Source organism: Phoenix dactylifera, chromosome 3 (genome assembly GCF_009389715.1).
Source record: "Phoenix dactylifera cultivar Barhee BC4 chromosome 3, palm_55x_up_171113_PBpolish2nd_filt_p, whole genome shotgun sequence".
NCBI classification, from domain to species: Eukaryota; Viridiplantae; Streptophyta; class Magnoliopsida; order Arecales; family Arecaceae; genus Phoenix; species Phoenix dactylifera.
In genome coordinates this window covers 7,584,415-7,597,130 of record NC_052394.1, presented here as the reverse complement: position 1 = coordinate 7,597,130, position 12,716 = coordinate 7,584,415, and positions in this window count along the sequence as shown.

Sequence of the window (12,716 nt, the reverse complement as noted above, 5' to 3'; positions counted from 1 at the left end):
AAACACACGGTTCCTCTTCGTTTTTGATGAAATCAAACATTTTGATTGCGTCATCGAAACGAGTGTTCCAACTCCGAGACGCTTGCTTTAGTCCATAGATGGACCTTTGCAGCTTGCAGACCTTGTGATCTCCATCACTGGAAGTGAAACCCAAAGGCTGTTCCATATAGATATCTTCATCAAGATATCCATTCAGGAAAGCAGTTTTCACATCCATCTGCCAGATTTCATAATCATGAAATGCTGCAATGGCAAGCAATGTTCGGATGGATTTTAGCATGGCTACAGGTGAAAAGGTCTCCTGATAGTCAATGCCTTCGCGCTGACTATACCCTTTCGCCACAAGCCTTGCCTTATAGGTCTCTACCTCTCCATCCGAACCTATCTTTCTTTTGTAGATCCATTTGCATCCAATAGGTACAATACCTTCTGGTGGGTCTACTAAGGTCCAGACTTGGTTGGAATGCATGGAGTCTAACTCTGACTTCATGGCTTCCAGCCATTTCTCGGAATCGATATCAGATATCGCCTCGTTGTAGGTTTTGGGATCCTGTATGTGATCCCTATCTCCCACTAGGAACATTTCCTCGGTATCCTCTTCTAGTATACCTAAGTATCTATCGGGAGGATGGGAGACCCTACTAGATCTACGAGGTGGTCGAGGGACATCGTGTACTGGCTCTGTATGAATGGGTTCAATAGGATCCATGGCTCGTTGCTTTTCAGAGACTTTCTCTTCAAGCTCAATTTTCCTCCCACTGCCTCTATCAAGGATAAACTGATTTTCCAAGAAGATGGCATGACGGCTCACAAACACATTGTGATCCTCTGAGACGTAAAAATTGTATCCTAATGACTCTTTAGGATATCCTATAAAACGAGCACTTATGGTCCTAGCCTCTAGTTTGTCCGCCTGTAGTCTCTTGACGTGGGCCGGACATCCCCAAATCTTGAGATGACCCAGACTTGGTTTCTTACCATGCCATATCTCATACGGTGTTGTAGGAATGGATTTAGAGGGAACTCTATTCAATAAATAAATCGCTGTGAGTAAGGCATCTCCCCAAAGAAACATAGGTAAATCAGTGAAGCTCATCATGGACCTGACCATATCCAATAGGGTCCGATTCCTCCTCTCTGACACCCCGTTGAGTTGAGGTGTACCCGGAGGTGTCCATTGTGAGACTATGCCGTTTTTCTTGAGATAGTCCCGGAATTCCCCACAAAGGTATTCTCCTCCTCGATCTGATCGAAGAGCCTTAAGAGGTTTTCCAGTTTGTTTTTCTATTTCATTCTTGAACTCTTTGAACTTTTCAAAAGATTCAGACTTGTGTCTCATAAGATACACATACCCATACCGTGAATAATCATCGGTAAAGGTAATGAAGTACGAATAACGTCCCCTGGCTAGCACATCGAATGGGCCACATACATCTGTATGTACTAGGGTATGTATTTCAGTAGTCCTCTCCCCATGTCCTACAAAGGGCAGTCTAGCCATTTTTTCTTGAAGACAGGACTCGCAAACTGGATATGACTCGGAAGTCAATGAGCCTAAAAGCCCATCTCTATCCATTTTGTTCATTCTGTCCTCTCCAATATGGCCAAGCCTGAGGTGCCACAAATATCTTTGGTTTATCTCATCTCTGGATCTTTTGGATCCTTTGGCTCTCACTTCTTGCTCGGTAACATTCACAGATACATCCATATGTAAATGATAGAGACTGTCGATCATGAAACCACGTGCGACTATTTTATTTCTTAAATAAATAGAACAGCAGTCTTTGTCAAATGTAAAAACATGACCTTCCTGTGCTAGACATAAAATAGAAATCAAATTTCTGCTAGCAGCAGGTACATAATAGCAGTCTCTAAGTAATAAACTAAATCCAAACGGTAGTCGCAGATGGTAGGTGCCCACAGCCACAGCAGCAACTTTTGCCCCATTGCCAACCCGAAGGGTTACCGCACCTTCCGCCAGCCTTCTACTTTCCTTTAGACCCTGCATGGTAGTGCACAAATGAGCACTAGAACCAGAATCTATAACCCAACTAGAAGTAGAAGAAACCGTTAGATTAGTTTCAATAATGAGCAAGTCTATACCTTCTGAAGGTATGTCACCTTTTTTGTTCTTCAGGCTCTCGAGGTATGAAGGACAGTTTCTCTTCCAGTGGCCGTCGACATTGCAGTGGAAACATTTTCCTTTGTCGTTAGCCTTTTTCTTTTGATCTTCCTTATTTGGCTTCTTGTCTTTCTTCTGCCTCTTAGCAGGCTTCTTTTTCTTCCAAGTGGACTTTCTCTTGGAACCAGAAGTCAACTCAGCAGCAAGGACATTGCCCCTTGAACCTTTCAAGGCTCCCTCAGCAGTTACCAACATGTTTATCAGTTCAGTCTTAGTGCATTCAATCTTATTCATGTGGTAGTTTACTATAAACTGACCAAATGAATCAGAAAGTGACTGTAGGATCAAATCCACTTGTAATTCCTTGTGCATGTCCATACCGAGCTTCTCAAGCTCCTCTAGATCCTTGATCATAGTCAGACCATGATCATGGACAGACTGCCCCTCGCGCATCTTTGCTTTGAAAAGCCTCTTGGACACTTCAAAACGAGCTGTGCGACTCTGCTCACCATACAACTCTTGCAGGTGTGCCAGTATGTCCCTAGCAGTCTTCATATTTTCATGCTGGCATTGGAGTTCATTTGACATGGATGCCATCATATAGCATTTTATTCTAATGTCATCTAGGCCTGTTAATGAGCCGAGCTGCTCGGGCTCGGCTCGGGCTTGGCTCGGTAAAAGCTCGGCTCGGGCTCGGCTCGTTAGTCAAACGAGCCCGAGCCCGAGCCTAACATGAGGCCCGTTTACATCCGAGCCCAAGCCCGAGCTCGAGCCCGAGCAGCTCACGAGCCCAAACGAGCTCTAGTCTGAAGTCTCCCAAGCCCCAGCCAGCTAGCGGCCCAGCCCAAACGGAATTACCAATTACTGATTCGGTATTTGGTAAGCATGAGTTGCCCTAGTCTCCCAAGTCCCAAACTCCCACTCCCAGCCCTCCCCCAAATCCCGATCCCCTTCCCTGACTTGCTGCGGCGCAGCTCTCCCCTAGCCCCTAGCTCCTTCTCCATTCTCTCGACGCAGCTCCTTCTCCATTCTCATTTCTCTGAGTTCTCTCGATGGTTCGAAGGCTTGAAGATTGAAGCCCCTGAGCCCTCTGCCTCCTCCTTTCACCACCGCCGTCTCTCCGCCCCTCTTCAGTCTTCCTTTCGCCACAGTTCACTCGAGCCCCCGACCACCTCACCTCCCCGACTTCGCGGCTCCACCGACTGCACCACAGCAACAAACCCCCCCTCCCCGAGCCCCCGACCCCTCCGCCTCTCGCCCTCCTTTCTCGCCGTTCTCGGTTTCTTCTCCGTTCTCCTCGCCGGCTCGCCCCCAAGCCCGAAGCCAATGCCCCCTCTCCTCTGACAACGGCTACGACGACAAGGACGACGACGATGACGACGCCGTACACCCGATCCCAGCTCTCCGAGAAGCTTCGCCGCCTCCTCCTCTCCCTTCTCCGCCCCCGGCGAGGGAGGCAACAAGCGTGAAGCGCCGCCGCCGCATCCGGCCGTTCCCGCATCGAGGTCCCCCCTACCCCCCTGCTTTCACAGCGAAAGTTTCACTCCCTCCCCCGCGGCCGAGCCCCCGACGCCTGCGGCCGACCCGCGGCCGACGCCCGTGCCGGCGGTGCTCGCGGCCGCCCCCTTCTTTCTTCTCTTCTTCTTCTTTTCTTTCTTTATTTATTTATTTCCTTCGTTCTGGCCGGATGGGGCGCTGGCTGCCGGGGCGGGCTCGGATGGGGCGCTGGCCACTGGGGCGAACGATGGGGATGGCCGGATGGGGCGCTGGCCGCCGGGGCGGGCTCGGGCTCGGGCAAACGAGCCTTACGAGCCCGAGCCCGAGCCGGGCTGTGCCAAGCGAGCCCGAGCCCGAGCCTAGTCCCGGGCTCGGTATCGAGCCCGAGCCCGAGCTTAGAGTTTTATGGAACGAGCCGAGCCGAGCCTGCGGTGGCTCGGGCTCGGCTCGGCTCGTTGACAGCCCTAATGTCATCATCCAACCACTTTTTATGCATCTCACGCTGAACATCAGTAGGACGTGTTGGTAGTGTGGGGATATCTGAATCGAGTATGTAGCCTATTTTCTCACAGTCCAAAATAATTTTGAGGTTTCTAAGCCAGTCTTTGTAATTGGTTCCGGTCAGTCGGTTGGTCTCAAGAATACGGGTCAAAGGGTTTGAAGCTGACATTGTATCTGCAGAGAGTAAAGATTCTAGTTAGACTTTTGTACTTGATCCTAATCTGTTCTAAGGTCTTTTAGAACAAATGTAACTCCCACTATTTTCTCAAATTCCTCACACTCCTCTGGTAGGAAAACGGAAATCCTACGCGACTAGGGTTTCTAGTAGGTACTGCGGTCTCACCAATCTACATGCCACCTCACCTAACAGTTATGGTGACACATAGATGGATGAGTGTACAACTCTTGTACAATGCTTCTCAAGCATGTTGCAGTGCAACTTGGTCTCTAAGCCATGAAGACCTCACCTAACAGTTATTGGTTCCATTTCTTAGTTAAGTCAGACCCACCGTATAACCGTAGGAATAAAGTCGTCATTGGGTCCTCACCTAACAGTTATTGGTGCCCAACCCCACCTTTACCCTACAACATCTCATGTCTATAGAGAGATCCAGCCTTCCGATGCAACTTGACCACTGTGTCCAGCTGAGACAAATCAACATCAGAAAGGCCTTAGCAGCTCTACTACAGTGGAAGACCTATTGACTTAATATTGGTTAATCAGGTCTTAGTGTTTGCAACTTGAGCTCTTCATAAGAGGAAATCGAACAATTGGCCAGGTAAGCAGGTGGGAGGCTCCCCTTACTCAGAGAGTAAGGTCCTAATTAAGTAACCACCTTTCATGTTTTCCTAGACACCAATTAGATCAATTAATCTAATATGACTTGCTCATGTCGGTTCACTCTCGACTTGATTGAGGAGGTTTTGATTTAGGTCTCAATTGGGCTTGCTACATCACATGTAAACCTATCTACCCGACTCACATTCACATCACATGCAAACGGCACATTGCAGGCAGTTATAATCGCAGCAATAATTAAAGCTAAACTTTAAATAGGTGATGATCATGGATTCTAGTTAGGTTGTATTACAAGCACATGCACGTCAATCGATCAATTGGTCTTCAACTCTTGAATTGGTTTCAAGCCTCCTTGATCCGATCCTTGATCAACTCTTGATCCAATCGCCATCAACCGCTTAGATCACCTGTTCATCTAATGTCTTGTCTTCAACTTGATCGTTGACGTACATCACATCACACAAATACAACCAGATGTAAAATAAAAATAAAAATAAATTACATCTCCTTTTAGGAGGCACGCAGGCCTCTCAAAACATCAAATAAGATGCATGCAAGCATCTGAAAAATTACATGACATTGCAGATCACATCGCAGGTCATTATATTTGATACCAAAAGGGTTTGAATCCTATGATCATCACCATATGCAACAATTATAATTTTCATATCTGAAAACTAACTGATTATATCATGATATAGGTTGCTGATCATGCTAATCATGATTCTAAACTTTGTAATCTCATTAACAACGCAATTAGAATCATCATTTTATCACATAAAAATCAGCATGCAAAAATCAGCACCCCTGAAAAATTTGCATGCAGAAATTTTCAGCATGCATGATCATTCAATTTTCAGATCTAATAAGCCTTTAGATAATTAATTCTTACCTTAATCTACGAAGCCTAGGCTCTGATACCACTGTTGGGAACCCGCCCATGCCGCTGATATTTCAAAAATTAAATCAGATGGCAGCGGAAGAGGCATGTGCGGGATCGATGTTCATCGCATGAACGTTGTTTCATGAACCGTTCGTAGTTAGATAAGAATTAAAACTTTTAAATACATTAGAAGATCAGATCTTCACCTTGTGCGGGTGGATGATCACCGCAAACTGATGATCGTGGTTTTAGGATGAAGGTTCGTTTGAAGCCGTTCAAACGTCCGGCCTCTACAGGTATCCACACGAAGCAGAGGACCGATCAAAGCTTTCTTGTCTTCCCGGGGTGCTAGCTCCCTTGCAAAGACTTCTTTTGATGGCTGATTTCCTCTCTTTCAATCAACCCTTGATTGTGCTTGAGAGGAGGAAGAAGAAGGATGAAGAAGAGGAAGAAGAAGAATCCCCACGCAGCCTTCTTTTCTTCCTTGCGTTGGATGAAGAAAGGGAGGAAGAGGATGCCGCCAAGACACCTCTTGGCTTTTCCCTTTGCTTGCGGCTGAAACAAGAGGAGAGGGAGAGGGGGTACGGCAGCAAGGAGAGGAGTTTCACTTCATTAGGGCGCCGGCCCCCTTTGCCCCTTTTATAGCCATCTAGGGCTCCTACAATCTAGGAGCCCTAGAGTAATTACCTTTCTCTTCTCCCTTCTCCACATGAAAAAGGGAGGGGCATATTCCCCTCCTCATGGTAAACCCTAATCCACATTAAGTAGGGTTTGAAATGCCCTAATGTGGTCAAGCCCTAATCCAATTAGGCTTAGCCCAAGGGTGAACCAATTAGGATCCAATCTAGGTAAGTCCTAATCCAATTAGAACTTAAATCAATTTTTGACTCAATTGAACTCTTCAATCCTAATCCAATTAGGAGTCTTATTAATTCATTAGATTAATAATTAATTGTGACTTAAGAAACCCTAATCCAAATTAGGACATATTTAATTTTAGTCCTAATCCAATTAGGACTCTATTTGAATCCGAAGTCCTAATCCGATTAGGACTCTAGGAATCCTACTCCAAGTAGGAATCCAATTTTGATTCAAAACTCCTAATCTCATTAGGATTGCAGGAATCCTATTCCAAGTAGGAATCCCAGTCCTACTCCAACTAGGATTCCCAGTCCTAATCCAATTAGGACTCTAGGAATCCTACTCGAAGTAGGACTCTTGTTTCAAGTCCAATTAATTAATTCCCTTTGTTCCTTCTTCAACTGAATATCAATCGAATTGATTACTTGTGATTCATAATCACTATTCAACCATCGGATCGGTCAATACTTCTAGTGTGTGTGACCCCATAGGTTCTACTCTGACTGGTAGTGAGATATATTATGATCTTTATCACAATATCATTGAAAACTCCTTTCAATGGATTGGAACGATTCCAACTCTACTCATTAGGATTTATCGATCATCGAGATAATCCCTGTGAGTCCCACCATCCACCAGTGACACCTAGCAGCATGTAGTGGCTACCCAGTAGAATAGAAAGATGAACCTCTAGGTGCAGTTACCGTGTGATACAGTCCTACTATCGTGGATCCTACAGGACGGAGGTCATGGACAACTCGTCAAACCCCATCGTCTGTCATATGTCAAAATTTATTCGACTCGAGTTCGATAGTGGAAAACTCTTTCGCCACTTTATATTACTGCCCTGGCCAAGGTCTTAGAACTCAGTCTAACAAATCACATAGAATCACTCCTCTTCTATCAAGGTCGATAGATTCCTTGTAGGTGCATACCCTACTCCTACAGTGAACCTACTGCAGCCAATCTACACTGCATGGACCCATATGGCTAGAGACCATATATGTGTACAGTCAAACTACAATAACCTCACTGTGAGTAGCCGAAGCACCGCAGGTCAAAGGACCAGTCACACTACTGCAACATCAAGCAAGTCACTGACGAGTGGATAGACATCCAAGTGACTTCTTGTCTTGGTCACGCTCAGTACCCTTGTTCTCTAACAAGCACCTGCACTATCACTTCAGTGTCCCTACACTGTGGACTCAAGTCTCGTCCATCCAGAAGGAAAGTGATCTGTACACTGATCGGATCGATCACCGTCCTCGTAATGATCCATTGATCAGGAGCATTTAGAAATTAATCACCAATGATACATGGCTCAAATTCTCAACTCTTGAGAATATGTATCATCATCTTATTAATTTCTTGGACGATTCATAGACACATAAATAATATGAATGAAAAGATGCCTTTTATTTATTCAATAATAAATAGTCAAGTACAAAATTATGTCCCTAGAATTAACAATGTGTCAGCCAGATTGGCTTCTAGGGCATACATCTAACACCTCGGAGATCGGAAAGTCGAGATACTCCCAGCACTTGCCAAGCTGACCTCGTCAAACACATGATGCGACGACTTGACGAGCTCAGCTTTGCCAATGATCCAGCCCATGTGCGGGCCTGCGCCCACCTACGTGGCCGTCCAGCCATACCCTGCCGTGACTGTCAACACTCTACCGTTCTCAAGAATGGGCAATACTGCATGCCACCGGCCAGCCTAAGCTGCGCACCATCCGGCTCAGAGCCACACCCCTTCATGATGAGGGCTGACAGTACCTCTGCCGTCTGAGCCACTCCACCGAGGCTATAAATAGCTCGGTCAGGTAACTTCTAAAGGACTTTTGGCTGGACCAACTTTACTCCACTCTAACTTGATCGTCGGAGGGCCCTCACCGGAAATACGGGTGAGATTTTGTGCAGGTCCGCGGCCATCGCACAGGAGGTGGCTCCCGTCTTTCCCCTTTCAACCACCGGCGGCTCGCTCGGCTCCACCGGTGTAGTCACCCTCGGGCCAAATTTGAACCACAACACTAACCATCTTCTATCATGTTTTTCACCATTAGGTAACTTACGAATGTAATATATCGTAGAGAAGTATCTATTGTTTTCATCCTTAGGAAAATGAAAATCATAATCTCTAACTGGACTTCTTTCCACCATTAGATCTCTAAATTTTGTATCAATCTTTTTCCATTGACCAGGATCATAAAAATTTGTAAAAATAGAACTAGTTTCACAATCTTTTTTCTTGTTTATCCTATCTCCATCTGATTTTTTATTGTGCTCTTTGCTACGATTTTAATCTTGCTCTTTTTAAAAGAGAAATTAAACGTAGGATACCCCAAGTATAGGGTGTAGCAAAGTAATATTCTCGGTGAGTCCGAGATCGTATCCACAGGGATTTGACAGTGAACAAAAACTAAAGGCTAGATAATATTCAGATTGATAAAAATATAACTAAGGCATTAGGATTCAGCCTAGCACTTAATCATGCTTTTCTTAAAATCATCTATTAATCATAATTAAATAGATTTAGTTTTATGGGCAGCATTACAGTAATTCTATTTTAAACTACAGGGATTTCTAAGCATCTGTTATACCCGGGGGAAATAACAAATCAAAGAAAATATATAAGTTTGAAATAATTTCTATAAATTTACTGCACCATAAATCAAATCAAAAATATTAAAATCCCATTGATGATTAAATGAAATACATGAAGAAAATGCTAGGCTTTTCCCTAGCCTTAGCTAGAGAAGGTTTAGCTACTCATATGAAATGGAAACATTTTTATAAAAAAGGATTAGTAAAGAATAACTTAAAATAAACATAAATCCCTTTTCTTTTTTTCTTTGGTTTAGAAAACAGAGCACCCTGTTTTCTTCTCCCAGCTGCTTTCTCCCTTCCTCCGTGCCAACTCCCAGGGGAATGTAGTCGGTTGGGGAGAAAAAAAATGAAAGGCCTCCTCTCTTCCGACTGGGAAAGATGCAAATGTTGGCTTCCCCCTCCTCTCCTTGTTCCGTCCCTAGCTCTCCTTTGCCTCCACCGGCAGCAAAGACTTGGGATGGGAAGAGCCGCTAACACTTGGATGGATCCACCCGATGCCTTCCCTCCTCCCAAACCCGGCTGGTAAGATCCTTTCTTCCCCCCCCCCCCCCCCCCCACATCTCTTCTTCACCTGGGTCCTTTTATAGGCTACGGTTGCTTGGGACGGTTTTGAACACTGATGAGACGCGGCTTGGAGATGGGAAGTTGCTGGGAAACCACGGGTGTTGGGAAGACTCCTCAGATGGCTGGAATTTATTCGCTGGGAAGGGAGTGGAGGACTCGGCTGGATGAAACGATCGAATGCCACGACGCTTGGGATGCTCTTCATGGCTGGGACGGTTCTCTGTTGCTTGGAAGCCAAAAGAGCTTGGGGAGTTGCTTCACGGATGAAAGAAAGAGCCGGTTTGGCTTTGGATTTCCCTCGCTGCCGTTGGGAATTTGAAGATGAAACGATTGTTGTGACGCTTCTGCTGCTGGAAAAGAAGTGGAGGACTCGGCTTGGGACTCTTCTCCTCCCGATGGCTGTTGGCCGCCTCCTCTTCCGTCGCACGCTCCACGCTTGGATGAGCTGGGAAGAAACAGGGGAGACGGAAGGACGCTGATGAGATGCCATGATGCTTGGAGAGCCACACGGACGGTTGAAGATGCTAAGAATTTTTTGAGCTCGGAACGCCAAGCATTGGGCTCAAACCCAGCGTTATTGGGTCTTTTGAATTACTTGTACTCAGACACAAATAAAACATTAATTAATTAATTTTATTAATAAAGATTAGCTATAATACTAATTAAGATAATACAAAAATTTCACTTTTGTACTCTCATCACTCTTCACTAGATATTGTTACACTAGCAATTTCATTTTTTAACTCTATTTCGGGTGTCTGTTCTGTTACTAATTTCTGAGTTGAATTTAATGTGGTATTTTGTTTGTTTGTAACAATAAATTTATCTAGAGCTCCTTTTTTAGATTGAATGAGTTTATCGATTTTTCCTTTTTTCTTAAGTTTTTCATACCCACAGTCATATTTTCTTTTAGACATTTTAATCTATAAATAATATTATCAAATTAAGCAATTAAAAAAACACCACAAATAAATCAAAATATAAAAAAGTTAAAAATGATAAAACTTGATTGTATCAAAAAAAACAAACTCGGATTCTGACAAGTAGTGTCGAACTTAATTGTGTCGAGAAGAGGTGGAATAGTGCCGAACTCGAGGGCAAAAAGTGGCCGAATAGTGCCGAACTCGATGGCGAGAAGAGGCCGAACTGCTGAAGACTACCAACGTACAATTGGACCCAAAAAAAAATCAATTCTAGTGCCTCTAACTTGATTAAATAAAAATTAATTGGATCAAAAGATTAATTAATAAACTAGCTTAGAAGCTAACAGAGGAGAGACAGTGGATTAGATTCTCACCGATCACCACTGCCTGGGATTGGGATCAGTGGGATGCTCATAGTCCAATGGAGGACGGTGGACTTTGGAGTGAGCCAAGCTGCCGAGGAGGCCGGAGCGGCAGAGCCAGAGGTTGGAGGAGCCGAGGACGGCGAGAAGATATGGAGAGGACTCCTCTCAGAGGAGATCCAGCTGGTGGCTCGCCACTCGCAGGGTCTTTCATCGGCCGGAGCCAACTAGCCGAGAAGGTCGGAGCCCGGAGGTCGGAGGCTTGGAGCCTCGGAGGAGCCGAGGATGGCGAGGAGAGATGGAGCGGTGCTGTGGTGGAGCCTGAAGAGGACTCCGGAGCACTGAGCAGGGGCTCCACCGGAGAAGTGCCGAGCTGAAGAACTGAAGAAGTCGACTAGCCGAGCTGCTGAGTCTACCGAGAACCGGAGAAGGTTCACTAGTTCAGCAATAAAAAAGAAAGCACCGACGGCAAAGAATTGAGAAGGGGGGAGGAAATGCCCGTGGCTTGTCATTTGTCAATTATCGTAGCCGTTGCCTAGGGCCTAGCCAGTCTGTCGTCGGGGAGACGCCGAAGGGGATGCACTGTAGCAGCGTAGCCCGGTACTGGTAGCCGTCGCCCACTGCCCAGGCTGCCTAGCTATGACTCTATAAGCTAGCTTTCGGATGGGAAAGGTTGAAAGCTATGCATTAATTAAGCAAAAAAAAAAAAAACTGTGCGGTGGGTGGGGGCCTTCCCTGAGCCAGGGGCCTTAGGCAACCGCCTCAGTCGCCTAAGGCCCGAGCTAATGATGAGGACGATCTTTACTAATTAAGTAGGATATGGACATTATTTTTTGAGGTTGGATGTATTGTTTTAATTTGCATTTTGTATAACAGAAAAAGGTCGAAAAAAAGCTCCGTGATTGTGGTTATAATGATGAAATAATATGGTTTTTTTCACCTTATAAGTATTGTACTAAATTATCGTAGGGTGAATAGAGTCGGATGAAAATAACTGTTTTTATAATGTCTTAATATTATATCCATCAATAGATTGTAAATGTCTCTTGATAAATGAATATTATGGCATTATGTCGAAGGTTGTGGAGTGAATTATTCAATATCAAGTGACAAGTTTTCAATATGAAAATAGTTATATGTGCCCCTTAATCTAATGTGCTTGTCGTTTCGAACAAATTACATCCTATCCTGCATGTCACCAATTCTCTAATATTAGAAATGACAATATATTGAGAGGAGTGGTGATTACTTGTATGATAATGGGCTAGGATACATTTATTTTTATATGGAAGCTTGTGCAAAGAATTGGAAAAGATTTTTTTTGAGGGCTTAGATTCTTTTATTTTATAGCATGTAGTAGGCATCTAGGTGTGACACTAAAATCTTTTGTGAGATGCTACATAGATAAAATTCAAGCACATTTATTTCAATCTCACCAACAAAATAGATTTTTCTAAATTTCATGACAATTTCTAAAGCACTGCTCCAATGATGCAATGAGGTTGGAGTGTATGTCAACTTTTTTTGAAATTTATATAAATTGATCATGATTATTGCATAGCAATATACTAGGGTAAAATTATGTTTATATG